This window comes from Camelus bactrianus, chromosome 8 (assembly GCF_048773025.1).
Source record: "Camelus bactrianus isolate YW-2024 breed Bactrian camel chromosome 8, ASM4877302v1, whole genome shotgun sequence".
Classification (NCBI taxonomy): Eukaryota; Metazoa; Chordata; class Mammalia; order Artiodactyla; family Camelidae; genus Camelus; species Camelus bactrianus.
In genome coordinates, this window is record NC_133546.1 from 2,770,089 (window position 1) to 2,781,133 (window position 11,045).

Consider the following 11,045-nt stretch of genomic DNA (forward strand, 5'->3'; position numbering starts at 1 on the left):
CGCACTGTCAGCTATGAAACATCCCCATTGTATGCCCAGATATTTGCATGGTCTGTGTGACATTTTCCTGGGAACCATGTGCCATAAACCCACAGATTTTAGGTTTGTTTGCCATAGGTTTACATTCAGCTAAAAACATTCAATGGTTCAGGACGCTTCTAGAAAATGCTGTTTGTTGTGAGGTCCAGTTACCAGCATGTTCAGAAAGAGACCAGACTGAGTCACCTACCTGTTTCCTTCCTGCCAGCATCTCCCTGCTAACTGCCTACCCTCCCCGGAGATCGTTCCAGCAACATGAAATGTAACACCCTGGCGAGGACCCCAGAAGACTGTGCAAACACACAGCAAGGCTGGCCTGGGCTTTGGAAAAGTGATGGATTTCTCTCTTAAGTGAGGCCGGAATGCTGGAACTGTCATGGTAGGTGGTGGCGGGAGGGATCTTAGAAAAGTGGTCACGAGTGGAGGCGTGGCCAAAGCCCAGAACACCCGCAGGCTGACTGCGTTTTGTATAACGTCCAGAGGACACCTCTTCACCATGTAAATGCAGGATGTGTTGAGACCTGCCACTTCCAGCTCAGATGGAGTAACTGAGACTGGATTTAGCCTCTCAACTTGAGAAACTACAAAACAAGACAAACTGTAAAACTGGGTTCACAGACACTGGGCAGCAGGCAGCGCAGGAAGGAGAGCCCTGGGAAAGGGACAAAGGAGGCTCCAGAGAGGATGACTCCCTTGCCCTTCTGTCTTCCAAAGTCGCACTCTTTGCGTTCCTTGACTCGTGGTCCTTTCCTCCATCTTTAACACCAGCACTGTATCATCTTCACATCAACCTCTGCCTCCCTGGTACAAGGGCTCCTGTGATTATATGCAAGACCCATCGAGGTAACCCAGGATAACTACCTCACCTCAAGAGCCTTAGCTTGACCCCACATGCAAAACTCCTGTTACCATATAAGGTGACATTCACGGGTTCCAGGACTTGGATTTCGCTGGGGGCCGTTTTTCAGCTGCCACAGCTGCCGTCCAGCTCCACGTAACTGACTTTTGTAGCACACTTCATCCAACAAGAGCAGAATGCACGTTTCTTCAAGTAAATATGAAACATTTATCACAACAGATTCTATTCTGGGCCATAAAGCAATTCTGAATAGATTTAAGAGAACTGAGAGAATAAAAGTATATTCTCGTTTCACAACAGCCAAAGGCCAGAAATTAACACCAGAAGGTATACAGAAAATATCCAAATATTTGGAGAGAGAACAATACATTCTAAATAACCATGGGTAAAAGAAGAAATCACAAAGAAAATTTGAAAATATTTTAAATTGTATACAAATGAAAACACAGCATACCGACATTTGAGGTGTACAGATAAATCAGTGCTTAGACAGTAATTTTTAGCATTAAAGGCTTATATGCAAAGGAGAAAAACCTCAAATCAATCCTAAGCTTCAACCCTAAGAAATTAAGAAAGAAGACAGACTAAAGCTAAGCAAGAAGAATGAAAAAAAAGTTCAGGAGAAGAGAAAATATTAGTGAAGTAGAAAAGAGAAAAATAGTAAAGAAAACTGGTGAAGACAGAACAGTGTCATTTGAAAAGGTCAATACAATTATTTCACTATAATCAGACTGACTGGAATAAAATGAAGGAGACAAAATGTGCCAAATCAGACAGGAGAGAAAGCCATCGCAGAGCCCAGAGGCACTGAGGGGGTGATGAGGGGCTGTACGAGCCTCCTTACCTCATAGGAACTAGTATGTCAGCTTAGATGAATAGGACAGGGCCCTCAAAGACACAAACGACCAAGGCTGCTCAAGAAGAAATCGATAGTCTGAATGGCTCTGTGTCTATAAAGTAATCAACATCTAGTTGAAAATATTCCCACTGAGACACCTCAGACAAGAAAACCCCCAGGCCCAGCAGCGTCCCCGATGAGTCCCGTCACACACTTCAGGAGGAGACGGTACCAGCTGCACACAAACCCTTCCGGAACATAGTAGGCGTTGAGACACTTCCTAACCCCCTTTAGGAGGCCAATAGGACCCCGATACCAGAAACAGCTCAGAGATCAGAGACGGAAAACGTTAACAAACTGAGAGCTACCTAACATTAAAAACACAACACATCATAAATAAGGGGGTATAATCTCATGAAGTAAGGTTGATTTAATATTTGAAAATCAATTAATATAATTCTCCTATCAACAGACTAAAAAGGAAACACCATATGATCATCTTAATAGATTCAGAAAATATATTTACAAAATTTAATATTCACTTTTAATAAACAAAACTCTTGGAACACTAGGCATATAAATTAATTACCAACATGATAAAGCACAACAATAAAAAGCCAATATTGTATGTGATGGTGAAAGGCTGAATACTTTCCCCAAAGATCTGAAGCAAGGCAGGGCCACTCCCTCTTGCCACTTCTATTCAGCATGGTGTTGGAGGGCCTGCACAGGGCCATAAGGCAGGAGGACGGAAGAAGCATGTAGACTGCAAAGGAGAAACTGAAGCTTCTTTCCTCACAGACTACGTAATTGTCTACATGGAAAAATCCCCCAGAAATTGTGAAAAAGCTACTAGAACTATTTCAGCAAGGTTGCAAGTTACATGATCAATATCCAGAAATTAATTATGTTTCTATATACCAGCAATGATTGATTTGAAATTAAACTCTAAGTATGACCATTTACAAGAGCATCAAAAGGTGAAATATTTAGGGACAAATTTAACAAAATGTGTCCAAAACCTCTACACTGTAAACTAAAAACAAAAACAAAAACAAAAAACCGATGAAAAGAATTACAGACCAAGCAAGCGTGGGGAGAGCCCACACTCACGGAACAGAGGAATCAACACGGTTGGGACATTTCCTTTCCCAAAAAAGACCTCTGTTTCCAATGCAATCCCAGTCAAAACCCAGCAGGCATTTTTGTAGAACTCGGCAAGCTGATTCAAAACTTTACTTGCAGATGCAAAAAACCTAGAACATCCAAGACCATGTTTAAAGATGATGACCAGATTGGAGGATTCACACTACCTGATTTCAAGGTTATTACAAACAGGTTATGGTGTATGCATATAACAGAGTTCTACGGAATTCAACGAGGCAGAACAAAGGAGCAAGCCACTCCCATACCCCCACTGTGGCCGAATCCCCGAAGCATGAAGCTAAGTCCGGGAAGCCAAATGTGAAAAACACCTACTGTTTGAATCCATTTCTATGAAATTCTGGGAAAAGCTAAACTGGTGACAGAGATCACATGGGAGGTTGCCAGCGCCCAGGTCTGGGAGTCGGTAGAATGCCAAGGGGTATGGGGAAATTTTAAGGTAATAAATTCTAATCATGATACAACTCCATGATTCTACACTTGCCACTGTTGAATTTCATTGTATGTACGTCACACCTCAATGGAGTCGCCTTCAACAATAAGGAATGCCCTAGGAAGAGGGACACCAACGCCAGTGAGGGTCTCTGCTCTAATCGGTGACCATTATGCAAGGCTGTGTCCCCACAGCTCCGCTCTGTGGGGCTGGGCAGCAGAGCTGGAGGAATAGTGGTCCTGCCATCATCAGTGATGCAGTGAGGATGCAGTGAGTGACCCCAGACTCCCAGTGGAGCGCATCTGCCGCTTCAGGCTCTGCAGTATTAGAGGCCCTGCGTCCCAGAGTGCAGACATGTCCACACTTCCATCTGGGGACAGGATGACAGTCCTATTAGAGTTCAAACTGTGGCTGTAACCAGGTGTTTCAGGATCCTTGTGCCAAAAAGCAGCTGGCCAGGAAGGGGGAACCGTGCTGGGATGGGAACTGGCGGGTCTTCAGGAAGAGCGAGGCTGCCACATCACGTGGGGAAGGAGAAAACATGCTCATGGTTCAGATGAGCCACCAGGACTCCTATGTTCAGTCTTTAAATTAAAAAAAGAATCAAGTAGTCTCAAATTTACAAAAAAGTTGTGATTCAGAAAATACAAAGAATGTTTTTCCACCTAAATCTTTTGAGGGTAATTCAACAAGATCAGCACGAATACTTCAGTGTGCATTTCCTCTGTAAGGACATTTTCCTGCCCACCTGCAATATTGCCACTCAAATCAAGAAGTGTGCGAAGTTCATGGCTACTACCTGATCTGCAGAACTCAGTTGAGTTCCACCAAGGCAGCCTGGGCAGTTGTGTCCACATTGCTGGTGACAGTTGCAGCCCTGGAGAGGTGGCATCTCAGGGGCCGACTGAGAACCAATGATGCAGCTGCAGTGCAGGATTGGGGATGCCAGCGTGGGGCCACTGGCATCCCTGCCGTTGGGATCAATCACTTCTTCCTTTTTGATCTTCCTCCCTCTCCTCCATTTTCCTCTCCCGGCACTTCCAACACTGTATAGCTAACTAGTTCCTTCTGTATGTCATTGTCTGTCACACGTTAGACAAAGATCATGACGCCTCGAACCCTTTGCTAAATTTACAGTTCTTTAAAAATTTTTTTTTTTATTGATGTGTAGTTGATTTACAATGTTGTGTCAGTTTCTGGTGTACAGTGTAGTGATTCGGTTATACATACATATATGTATATCCTTTTTCATATTCTTTTTAATTATAGGTTATTACAAGCTACTGAGTATAATCCCCTGTGCTGTACAGTAGGACCTGGCTGTTTACCTGTCTTGTATACAGTAGTCAGTATCTGTGAATCGCGAACTCTCAGCTTATCCCTCCACCCCGCCTCTTTTCCTTCGGTAACCATAAGTTTGCTTTCTATGTCAGCCAGGCTCGGAGATGACCCAGAGATGAGATGATCAGACTGGGGCTTGACGACAACTCTGATTAGTGTGGTGAGGTCTGTCCTGGAGAAGTCGGCCAGCACTCCTGGACATTGTACCAGACCAGCAGGGTAGGGTTGATTAGCCAACAGTTACCGCTGGAAAAATTCTTTGGCTAGAATATTTTTTAGAGCTGTAACTCACATAATGTGTCAAAATTAATATGATCTGGATTAAAGGGGTTACACATAAAAATCATTAAAATTAGAAAAATACTAGAATAGTAATAAATATTGGGATAAAGAAGATTTTTAAGCAAGAAAATAATGGAAGAAATCACAGAATAAAACATATCTTGATGTAACGAAAGAAAAATGTAGAATTTGGGGTATCAGATAATGTCATAATTAATATTAAAACCTAGTAAGTCGAGAAAATGTGTAGCCATGTGATGCATAAAAAGCTATTACAGGTTAATAAAAATACATCAACAGACTTTTCCAGAAGCAGACACACAAAGACTGACAGTTCTGTGAAGAGATGTTCCATGTCACTGGCCATCAGGGAAATGCAAATCGAGGCCACAGAAGGAGACCCTTTTATAGTCACTTGATGGCCACAGTCAGTCGGATGCGCGGCTCAGCAGTGTGCCTTACGTCTAGCTCATGAGGGTGTGCGTTTGGACAACAGTCCACATAGCCCCGCAGTTCCACCCACGTTTTCTCGTTTTCAGGAATTTCCTGTTTCCTTTTCTCCTGGGAATAAATCTGGCAGACACACTCAAAACTTCCTGAAGTTTAGATCTCTACTCATTTGGTATAATTTAGAAAATACATACCTTCTGGGCTTTCAGATGTCTGATTTCCCGTGGAAGATTCACAATGATGATATTAACGAACTTGGAGTAAGATTCAAAACTGTGTGACACTTTACTTGCAGAAAATAAGTTCCTACTGCAAGGTATTATTATTGTTATTTTGTTATCATTACCGTTATCACTTTCTGAAGTGTTGTAAGGCTTTGTCCTTTGGGAGTCTTGCAAAAATTCAATATTTTTGGAACTGCCTTAAAGATCTAAGCTTGACAAAGCTGCTTTGGGTGATTGAAAAGAAGGAAGATAGATTTCTCAGATATTAATGGGGAAATGTGGAAAGTGTGTCTTAAGAAACTTGCCCACACGTCATGAATGAGACCTTGTCACTAGGCAAGGAAGCCAGTACACTGGGGTGGCTCTCACGCCCCGTGGCCTCGTAAGAAACCAAAACCTACGGCAAAGTCCACACACTTGAACTGGAGAGAGTGAAGGAGAGCAACGGCTCCCCCGCAGCCAACAGGCTTCCCCAGACGCGGCCACCACGCGGGCTGGAGCCAGTCAAGGGGCTTCCGTGCTTTGCTTCTGCATCTGCTCTTGGCTCCTGTCGGGCGAGGCTGCTAGCCACTTTCCATCTGGTGTTGCCCCGGTTGGATTGACATTTGCTCAAACCAACCTGTAAAACTTTAGCATGCCTCTAGCAGGCATGTGTCATTGTTTGAGAGACGTTGGAGAACTCTGAGCCCCTTTCATCAGTATGGCAGTGTGGCTGGTGCCTCTTCCAGCGAGCCCTGTGCCGAGGGGGCCTCGAGGCAGGTCAGCCTGTGCTACGCACGCGCGCGCAAGAGAAAGAACTGGGCTTGACCCAGAGCTGGGAACTGGCCCACTGACGGGATCAAATCTGACCAGATGTTGAACTTAGCAGACAGGCCTTCAAAGCAGCACTCTAAGTAAATATGTTCAAATACTAAACAGGAAGTTTAAATTATCGAAGGAAGTGTGAGGAACTAAAGGATCATGGCAATGGTTGGACACCCACTGTGGGTTCTGATTTTTCCTTCTGGAAGGTGTTGGTGGCGGCGGCGTTTTGCTTGTTTGGTGACCTGTCTAGTCTAAATCTGGGGAATCAGCTTCCCCTGTGGGTTTTCTTTTTATTCTTGTTTTTATTTTTAAGCATGGCACCCCAGGGGTCATCTCAGCGGTCACCAGTGATTGCTCAGACTGCTCCAACAGCAAGGGTCCCACTCTCTGCCAGGAGATGGGGGTGCGGCATGAGGCGCGCCCTGGCTCTGACTCTCAGTGGGGCCCCCCGCATCTCTCTGCGTGCCTGTGCAGGGTACGGCCGGCCAGTAGGCGGCCGGGGCTCTCTCCGGGCTCTCCCACGGAGACCCAGCCCAGGCTCTCTGAGGGGGCTCAGTTCCTGGGTTGCTCAGTTAATTTTCTGGCTAGTCTGTGAGTCCTTTGCTTGTCGCCGTCAGGACTATAAACTCAGGCTGGCTGACCATCGCTTCTCCCAGTGCGTTTGCTACCAAGCTCTCCCCCGTTACTGGCAGTACCACTGCGGGCAGGAGGTCGTTTGCTTGTGTTTCACACTTGACTCCAAATCATGGGTGTCTCCGTTAGCAGCAGCGTGGCTGGCGACTTCCATGGCTTCTCCCAGACAGGTGCAACTGCCTCACTGATACGGCTGAAAGGGACGGGATCAGCCACAGGTAGGGGCCCTTCAGTTTCCCACCATTCTGCCCTGAAGTCCTCTAGATCTTCATGAATAACCGCTTCTCAATTTGTTGTATGCTGTGGTTCAATTTTTAGAACCCTGAAGTTGTTTTTCAGAATGCCTGTATCCAGCGTTACTTTTTCCTTTTGGGGGGAGGTTTTACAAGCTCTTCACTCTGCCATGTTAGAAGTCCTGCCCTTTACTTCTTTTCTTACCCTTGAAGTAAGATCATTAATTTGAAACACTTCTTTCCTAATATAAGTATTTGATACTGTAAATGTTCCTTTAAGCACTGCTTTGGCTGCATCCCACAAATTGTGATAGATTATTTTCATTTTTATCCAAATCAAAATATTTTCTAATTTCCCTTTTGATTTATTCTTTGAAATGTTGCATATTTATAAAAACTCAATTTCCAAATATTTGGGGATTTGCCACATATATTTCTGTTATTGTCTCCTAATTTAATTTTATTTTGTTCAGAAAATATACTGTGTATGATTTCAGTCCTTTTAAATTATGGACATTTGTTTTTTGGCCTTAAAATGTGGTCTATCATGGTAAAAGTTCCATGTGCACTTGAAATGAATGTGCATTTTGCAGTTTTCTACAGATACCAATTAAGACAATTTGATTTTAGTGATTGTTAAGACTCTTGTACCTTCATTAATCTTCTGTTTTTTTGTTTTACCAATTATTGCAAGAGGGAGGTTGCAAACTCCAATTATAGATTTGTCCATTTTTCCTCTCAGTTTAATCAATTTTGCTTCCACCATTTTGAAGATCTCTTATTAAGCGCATACCAGGATAGCATCGTGTGTCCTCGTGATGAACTGACTCCCTCGTCGTTATAAAGTGTCCCTCTTCATCCTCGGTAATACTGTTTGCTCTGAAATCCGCTTTGCCTGTAATCGGGCCGCTTCAGCATTCTTTGGCTTGATGTTCTAATAATAATATGTCTTCCCAATATTTTACTATTAGCTTCTCAATGTCTTTATATATATATTTGCCTTTTAATTGGACTGTTTAGACCAGATGTCAGCAAACTAGGGCCCCCGTGCCAAATCCCATTAACTGGTTTCGTACATAAGTTTTGTTGGATCACAGCCACACCTATTCACTTGCAGAAAGTCGATGACTCAGTTCTTGCTTCAACATCAGAGTTACGTATTTGCAACAGAGATCACGGTGTATGCAAAAGCATAAAATGCTTACTCTTTGGCCTTTGGCAGAAACCTCTGGTTTACACCATTTATGTTTGCTGTGATTATCAATATGTTTGTGTTTAAATCTATTATCTTGCTTTTGTTTTTGGATTGTTCCATCTATTATTTGTCTATTCCTCTCTTTTCCTGTTTTCTTTTGTATTGTCTATTTTTTAATAATTCAATTTTATTGCCATAACTGGTTAATTATTTGCATTTCTTTTGTGTATATATGGTCATTCTGGATTCTACTGTATATCTTAAAATTCTCTTCAGGAGTTTGGGGACAGGGAGGGAGGGAGGAATGAATAGATGGAGCACAAGGGATTTTTAGGGCAATGACATTATTCTGTATGATACTATAGTGGCTACATGTCATCATGCATTTGTCAAAACCCACAGAACATACATCAAGAGTGAACCCTAATGTAAATTATGGACTTTGGTTGATAATAATGTATCCATGTTGGTTCATTGATTAGACCAAATATGCCACACTGATGAGGGATGTTGAGGGTAGGGGAGGATGTATGTGTGGGTGGGAAGGGCTATGTGTGAACACTATGCATTTTCTGCTCAATTCTGCTGTGAACCTGAAACCGCTCTAAAAAATAAAGTCTATTAATAAAAAAAAATTCTCAAATCTACCTTCGAGTAACATTCACACTACTCACCGCATAACACTGTGCACTTGGGAGCAAACGTAGGATTGTTCCCTTCCTTTCCCACTCCTTGTCCTTTTTGCTTCTGTTCTAATACATTTTACCTTTTCGTGAGTTAGAAACCCTAGAATATACTTTTATGATATTTACTTTAAATAATTAATAACTTTTAAGTTCATTTCTAAAATGAGGGTTATGTTTTAGCTTTTTAGTTTTCCAGGTTGAAGTGTAAACCCCATCTCTTTTCCTACTGTGATCTTTAACACATCTTGATGACATTTCAAATTCAAAATCCACAGATGAAAATTGAGTGTCTGTAATAATCAGTCATTTTCAGGGTGTTTCTTCACATGATGTCTCACTCCATCCTCCTATGAGAATCAGACCATTTTTCATATTTTATAAATGAGGAGACGAAGGCTCAGAGAGTTGAGCAAATTAGAACATCAGTTTCAAGAGGGCACTGATATTTGAAAACTCACCAGGAAGAAGAATTAATCACTATCACTGTCAATTTTTAGTGATTCCTATGTGTATGCTGTGAAAATGCAAGCTTCACTTACAAAGTGTGAGGGGTCAGAGCTTTTCCCCACTTACGAGCTAACAAGTCAGTCTGCCCAGGCGAGTGCTGGTCAGGATAAAGGCGGTTTGTCACTGTTGGCTTTAGTAGCAGCTGGTGCACAGTGTACCTAACAGGAGGTGTGCTGTTAGCCCCGGAAGGGGCACTATCTGCTTTACCCTGGACACTAGGCACGCCTGCTCTTTGCTGCGGAGGAAGATTCTAGCTCTGTGTCCGAAGGCTGTTCCCATGCAAAATTCCTTGAAAAGAGGTCCAGAGCGAACGCAGTCAGCGCCTCCTGCACAAGACACCCAGAAACACAGAAGGCCATGGAGAGAGGCTCCAATGTCCAGCTCTTGTAAAATTCAAGGGATCTCAGGCATTAACACTTTTTCACTAGCTTCTGGGCCATTGTCTATGTGTAAATCCGTTTACAGATAGTAGAAGTCCCTCCTATGGTTTGACGGCTAAGGAAAGCGTCCAACTAGTTGGATGTTATGTCTTCCTTCTAGGTTTGTTACAGTTGCTTGCTTCTATAAACCTTTGTCCTTTAGAGTTGAAATGTATTTTGAATTAGCCTTCAGTAAGCCACATTCTCGAGGCAAGAGTGCCATGGGATTTTAGAGAGTGGACTCAGTTTGCCTGGGCCTAAACTTCAACAATACTGTGGGTACCTGGGGACACACAACTCCCAGGGACAGAGGGGAGATGACATCCCAGGCCAGCGAAGTCAGCCCAGCCCTCTCTCCGCGGCACGGCCCTGCCTGCCCTGCACGTGCCGACGGAAGGTAACCTGTCGTTATCTGACAGCGCCCGTCACTGCGCTTATTACCGCAACCAACGCGCGGCACGGGGCTGGTAATCGCCAGGCAGCGGATTAGTAAAGACGGCCAAAGCACACGTTCTAACCTTAAACAGACAACTTGCTGCTGATGAGATTAATACAGTAAGAGCTGAGTCTTCACTTTTCATCTGTTACCCCGACGCACTTGTCTGATCTGTGGAAGCCAGCCTGCACTTCGGGTTACACGTGAAGTGCCAGCATCGATCGCAGCCCTAGCGCTTCACAGGCATTTGGAAAATGCAAGAGGTCAGTACCAACTTTACCTTTCCGGGTCTTTCTCTGAGTGTGTCTGGAGAAGTCCCGTATAGCCCACAAGATTTTTGGGAGTTTGACATACAACTAATTCCTGTTACACGGGACCGTTCATTTTAGGGTGATGATTGTGAATTAAAGTATTCTAACAGCTCGTCAGAAGCTCTGAGGTGTTCACAGACCTCATAAACATAGAAAAATGTGTTTACCAGACATCCCATTACTTTCCCCTT